This window comes from Mus caroli, chromosome 4 (genome assembly GCF_900094665.2).
Source record: "Mus caroli chromosome 4, CAROLI_EIJ_v1.1, whole genome shotgun sequence".
Lineage (NCBI taxonomy): Eukaryota > Metazoa > Chordata > Mammalia > Rodentia > Muridae > Mus > Mus caroli.
This window is the reverse complement of record NC_034573.1, coordinates 71235339-71242579: the sequence shown is the minus strand read 5'-3', so window position 1 is coordinate 71242579 and position 7241 is coordinate 71235339. Positions and strand designations below refer to the sequence as shown.

The following is a 7241-nucleotide window of genomic DNA, read 5'->3' as shown; positions in this document are numbered from 1 at the left end:
AATGGATACACAAAATGTGGTACATTTACACAATGGAGTACTTCTGAGCTATTAGAAAGAATGAGTTTATGAAATTCCTAGGCAAATGGATGGACCTGGAGAGCACCATCCTGAGTGAGGTAACCCAATCACAAAAGAACTCACATGATATGTACTCACTGATAAGTGGGTATTAGCCCAGATACTTAGAATAACCAAGATATAAGATACAATTTTTTAACTCATGAAACTCAAGAAGAACAAAGGCCAAAGTGTGGACACTTTGCCCCTTTTTAGAATTGGGAACAAAACACCCATGGAAGGAGTTACAGAGACAATGTTTCGAGCTGAAACAAAAGGTCGGACAATGTAGAGACTACCATATCCCAGTATCCATCCCATAATCAGCCTCCAAATGCTGACACCATTGCATACACTAGCAAGATTTTGCTGGAAGGATCCTGATATAGCTGTCTCTTGTGAGATAATCCTGGGCCTAGCAAACACAGAAGTGGATACTCACAGTTAGCTATTTGTTGGATCAAAGGGCCCCCAATGGAGGAGCTAGAGAATGTACCCAAGGAGCTAAAGGGATCTGTAACCCTATAGGTGGATTAATAATATGAACTAATTAGTACCCCCAGAGCTAGTGTCTCTAGCTGTTTATGTATCAGAAGATGGCCTAGTTGGCCATTAGTGGAAAGAGAGGCCCATTGGTCATGCAAACTTTGTGTGCCTCAGAATAGGGGAATGCCAGGGCCAAGTATTCGGATTGTGTGGGTAGGGAAGTGGGGTGGGAGTGTATGGGGGACTTTTGGGATAGCACTGGAAATATAAATGAAGAAAATACCTAATTAAAAAGAAATAAAATTTAAAAAAAGGAAGTTTCTTAGTAACAACACACACACACACACATACACACACACACACACACATATATACATATAGATATATATGAAATGTTTTTATAATATTAGTAATAGCACAAAATGTCAGGCTAGACAAGTAACAGTTACCTAAGCCTTAATACTCTATTTATATACTAAAATTTTACCATTTTTACCTAGGCCTTATCATCCCATCTAGGCCTTACTATTTTATCTAAGCCTTAACATCTTTAATATGCCCTATTCCAACTTTTTGGAATAGTACCATATATTCTTTGCCCTATACATTAGAATTTTATGATTTTCTATTTTATTTTACAGTTGGATTAAATTTAAGAAATTACCTCACATCTCACAGACTTCAGATTTTGAAATAGTATTGAGAATTTAAAAAATATGGTAACTCTTGAAGTTGGACTATGTGCATTTTATCTTTTAATATTATCATGAACCTATGGGGTCAGGGAATGGAGTACAGTGGTTGGAATAAGACATGTCCTTTATAAAACTATAACCAAAACCAAACAACAGCAACAAAACAGACATGTCCTTTACAATCTAGGGCTTGTAAATACATGGTCTCAGATTAGTTGTTCTCTTTTGAGAAGGTTTAGGTAGGGCAGTCTTGCTGGAGGAAGTGTGTCACTGAGTGTGGGCATTGAGATGAAAAGTCTTAAATTACAACAGTTCCTGAACTATCTTTCATGTTTAGTTTGGAGATGTGAGCCCTTGGCTTCCTGCTCCTACTATCATTCCTGCCCCTTGCTGAGATGCTTCCCTGTCACAGTGGACTCTTAGCCCTCTAACTGTATGTCAAATATATCCTTTCTTATAGTAACTGCCTGGGTCACGGTGTCTTAACCACAACAACAAAAATGTAACTAATATAGAGCTTACGAAAATCCCAAGAGCTGCTCAATTAATATTCCTGAACTGTGTGGGAAAGTAATTATCTCCATATCTAATAAATAAATATGCAAACAAAATAAAAGTGGCCAAATATGCTGGATAGTTTTATGACAACTTGATTACAAGCTAGAATTATTGAAAAGGAGGAATCCTTAATTGGGAAAATACGTCCATAAGACCTAGCTGTAGAGCAGGTTTTTTTTTTTTAATATTATTTTTTTAAATTAGTGCTTGAAGGCAGAAAGCTCAGCCCTTCTGAGATGGGTGGTATCAGCCCTAGGCTGGTGGTCCTGATTTCTATAAGGAAGCAGGCTGAACAAGCCATGGAAAGCAAGGCAGTAAAAGCAGTAACACTGCTAAGGTCTCTACATCAGCCCTTGCCTAATGTTTCCTATTGGAGTTTCTGTCCTGTTTTCCTTTAGTGGTGGACTAGAGTGTAAAATGTAAGCCAATAAACCCTTTCCTCCCCAACTTCATTTTTGGTCATGGTGTCTGCAGCAATAGATACCCTAATTTAAACACTGTACAAGGCAATATTCTTTTGCACCAGAACGCACCATTATTCTGGTTCTTAATAGGACAAAGGTAGTTCAATACATTACTATATTGCAAACATGAACTATTGTGTAAAAGTAGATTAAGAAAACGTGGCCTTTGCAAAGCTGAGGCAGGAGGGTTCACTGCTTTTCAATTAAAAAGAACTAAGGAAATCAATGAAACTCACTCTTTAAATGAAACCAAGTGGCAGAGAGACACTAAAATGGTGTTTCAGTGAAACAAAAACATGGAGTACATGAGTAATGAGCATGTGCAAAGGAAGCAGTCAGGACAAAGAGTGGCCAAGCTTCACAGTCCTGCCCCTGGGCAAAGAAGGAAGGACTTAAGAGTCAGGGCTTTAATCATTCACCCCACCTGTGTTTATCCTGTGAGTCATTTTCCGTAATTTCGTTTTTCTTATCTTAGGAATGAAGAGAAAATGAATGAAATGAGTAAAAAAGAAAATTAAATAGCTTGGGGATAAAGAATAGACATAACTTCTTAATTGTACATGCAAATCAAGGTAAACACTTCTTCCCTTACCCTGATTGAATGATGGACTCTGGTCTCTTACATGCCTACATAGTTGATTGTCTTTGATGTCAGCATGTAAGCCTCAGTTACCAGTGCTCTATTTTCATGCTTGTTTTAATTGCATTTTAGTAGATAGCAATTCAAGTACTGTTAATGACAGCAAAAAAACAAAAAACAAACAAAACAAAAAAACCCAAAACAAAACAAAAAACAAAACAGAATCACATTTAAAAAATATAGCCACAGTGAATGAAGGTAATTAGGTCAGTCTGTCAGTCACAAGCTGCTTCTCAGGGGAGGAGTTGTGTATTATATTCTCAAATTCTTTTCCACTTCAAAATATTATGAAGTGATGACTCAAGATAAATGACTTGGCACGTTGAAATACTAGTTGTGCCTTCTCTGTTATTCATGAGTAACACATTCCAGTTAATCTCTTTCCCAAAGTACACGTTCTTTAAATGCTTCTCTTTTTAGTATTTATTTTTTTTACAAACTGCTACAGAATTTTATTCAGTATTAAAAATTAGTAAAAGGTACTAAGACTTGTGTTACAACATATAAGTAAATTTCTATTATCATAAATTGATATTCTGAATTAATAGCATATAACAAAATATTTATTCATAGACTCAAAGGTTTGTGCTTTGCTTAGGGGTCAATTTTGATTGATAATTTACATTTATAGAGATGGCTGCCACAATCAATATACAGGCACTTAGTTATGTTTAAATTCCAACTTTGCCTGTAATCTCAGTACTCCAGACACTGAGGCAGGTTTAGTAGTTTGAATCCAACCTGGGCTACCCAGAAGTCTGTCTCAAGTGCAGACACACACAGAGAAGCTACATAGAATCTGTGTCAAATACTGACAGACAGATGGAAAGATAGACTGACACAGATATACACATACAAGTCTAGAGAGTACAATTAATCACACTGTACTCCTTGATAGTCAGATTGCAGGCAACTTGCCCCCACCAAGGTCAGAGTGGTGTTTATAACACAGGCTTGCCTCCATAGCTGCCCAGCTCTAACCATGAAAGGCCTACTTTGGGAAATAACCTTGACAATAGTATCAATTCTTATAAAAAGTTAACAACTTTGGGTACTTTCGTTTTAGCTGTCTGCAGTTGGGGCACATCCAGAAGGTCATCATAGTCTGCACTCATTCCTTTTGTCCAGTGATCAACTGTGATGCTCCCATCTGAGTTCTGATTTTCAGGGCAATCTTCTTAAAATGTCCCACAGAGCCAAAGAATTTACAGATGCCACCAGCAGCATAGCATCCCTTGATATTATCAGAGCAGGACCTAGACAGGCGTCCCATTTCTCAGCAGACATAACATTTTTCAAAATGAAATTTACCATGCTCAGGGTCTGTGCTACCTCTGTACTTCATGACCTCATGGACCAGCAGGGGTAACAAATACCAATACCCGTGTCTTGACTTTCTAGTGCAGCTGGGCAATCAGAAATTCCATGGCTAGGTTTTCTACTATGGAAATATATCATTGTCATTTTCTTTGCTGCTTGTCTTTTTACCTGTCTTGTATCCCATCAGCTATCCTTCTTTATGGCCTCTGCAATTTCTTCACTTATTTCCTGTCTAGCAACTATCAGCTCTCCATTGTGAAGCATCTGTGAGCTATGTATCAAGTATCCCATGAATCCATTCACACCTTCATTCAAGTACTCTTTTTTTCTTTTTGTTCATTTTACGTTTTGCTTGGGGTGCATCATTTTTTTTTTTTAAGGGACAGGCCACTGATTTGACATTGCATATGATTTCGAAGGTTTACTTTGCTCTCTCTCAGTCTGCTTCCCATGATGTCTTCCCATGTTGTTCCCACCAAGGGTTTCTTAATATTTGAAATAGTAACTCTATCCCGTCTGTCATGGTTGTATCAGAGGTGCCTTACCAATCCCGTCTGAATCCTCCAAGGCAGCTGAGACAATGGGACCTCTAGTATTATCCTTATGCCTAGTCGTGATCCTGCTCTGAGATAAATCTAACACATAACCTTCAATAAATAGAGTAATAATTTAGATTTAGGTTGGTAACCTAGAAACTTCCCCCTTTCATGACATTTTGTGCATGTTAGGTTTTCTCTAAATTTGCTTTCTTAGATATTTAATGTAGTTTAAAAATATATATGTTAACACATGCGCATGTATTAGTAAAAGACATCATTGCTATGACCACAGAAAGGGATTTTGTTTTCTCTGCTCTTCTCTATGTAGAGGATTAAAAGTACAGTTACTTAAACTAAATTACATCCAGTTCTCCTCCTATCTGAATGGGATTCTGTTGCTTTCCTGATTCCTTTTCTTAGCTGGAGTTATTTAACTCTTACCTAAATAAAATGTTGAGTTCCAGTCACCTAAAAGTGTTTTACATTTTTTCTAGTCCTGTCACATTTCATTTGTAATTTATATCTAGTCATAATTCACCAATTTCTTGCTATTAAAATGTCAAAGGTACATCTCTGCCTTAAAGGTGTCTGTTTGGTTGGTTGGTTATGGAATGCGATGTTTGAGCATATTAGGTCTAGAATTGCCTTGGAGATTTTGGCATGTACATTGGCTTCATATGGGTTTTTCTCCTTTATTCTTACCTGTGACATTCATTATAAAGGGCATACTATTTATGTCCCAGATAAAGGGACCAGAAAAGGTCAAGGATGGCATTACAACTAATAGTTCTGTTCGGCAAATATTTTCAGTACAACCCACAGACAGACTCCCTCAGTGGGTGACTCTTCTACCTAATTGTTCATTCCAATCAACACAGGAATTAGGAAGAGTAAACAATAGATCCAAGAACATTTTTTTTCCATGAGAACTCTAAAGTTAATAACAAGGTTTAAAATGGATAATAGCCAGGGTTTTCAAAGCATGTACTACAAATGTTGCCACTGCTAAGGGAACTGAAGGAGAACAATTCCTGGTATCCATAGGTTGGTCACAACCCAACCCAAACTTGTTTCTTTTGCATGTTATTTTTTCCCATGTACATGGTGATGCTAATTTATATTTCTGGTGCCTGAGTTCTGTGATGCAGAATTCTGAGCTCAGAGGAACAGTGGAGCACATATAACACTGAAATGGAATAATGATAATGATGTAGTTTCCTAATAGAAAAGAAATGTTTTTGCTTGTTTGTTTGTTTGTTTGTTTGGCAGAGTTTTGTTTTTCTTGTTACTTTAAAACTTGTGTTTAGCATGGTAAAGTTCATAAATAGCTCTAGAATTTTCCCAGTAAAGCTGGTGTTCATCATAGTACTTGATGCTATAGGAATATTATTATGAGCTCTCTGACATGTGAGGAATTAGGTTTTCCTAGAGGTACAGTGATGGTGGTCACTGTGTATCTTGTACAAAGCAAAACGGGCCATACTCAGAGCAACTTATCAGCTGTGTCATCCCTTACTATTAAGAGTAGGCATCCACCTTCTTTCCTGCCTCTCTACTAACCACTCTCCCTTTTCTCTGAATGCCAGAAAACTCTTAACATTATGTCAACTTGTGGAATGCTTGCTGGTAAGAACTCTCCTGTTTAGGGTCACCCCTTCTCAACATATTTATTCTGTTTATTTGGTGTTATTTTATTTTTTGTTGAGGTAAGGTTTATGTTGTTTCTCGTTTAAGGTTTCTGGTTGCTTATGTTTTAAGGACGTGGCAATTTTAAGGTTAAAGGACATTAGATTATTCCGGGCCACATACGTCATGGAGAAAGCCTGTGCAGGTAGAAAAGTGTCCTGCTGTCAAACAGGAAGCCATAGAGGTGAAAATGGGGGGATCATAACATTCCACAATAAAATTTAAGGTAAGACATCCAGTAAACCAATACCTCACACTAGGCCTCCCCGTTAAGGTGTTTGAGAACTCTATGTATTGGTATCCTGTTGACTTAGTCTTGAATCACAGGCAACACCCTAAGAACACGCCATTGCTCCACAAAACTTAGTAAGATGAACCTTGAACCAGTAAGAAGAATAAAAGTTCAACCTGCAATGAAAGTATGGAAGTGTCAGCTTGGAATACATCTGAAATACAAATGCTTTCTGTTTTCTCCACAAATATAAACACTTCTTTTCAGAGGAATGGTTTATATGTTTTTTTTATTTTTTTTCCATTTTTTATTAGGTATTTAGCTCATTTACATTTCCAATGATATACCAAAAGTCCCCCATACTCCTCCACTCCCCTACCCACCCACTCCCACTTTTTGGCCCTGGCGTTCCCCTGTACTGGGGCATATAAAGTTTGCAAGTCCAATGGGCCTCTCTTTCAAGTGATGGCCTATTAGGCCATCTTTTGATACATATGCAGCAAGAGAAAAGAGTTCTGGGATACTGGTTAGTACATATTGTTGTTCCACCTATAGGGTTGC

The 7241-nt window shown here is 37.5% G+C and overlaps 1 pseudogene; it reads right to left on the bottom strand.

Annotated features, from left to right (window-relative positions):
- Window positions 1–3931: 3931 nt before the first annotated feature.
- Window positions 3932–5293, bottom strand: LOC110292079 (annotated as a pseudogene).
- Window positions 5294–7241: the final 1948 nt, after the last annotated feature.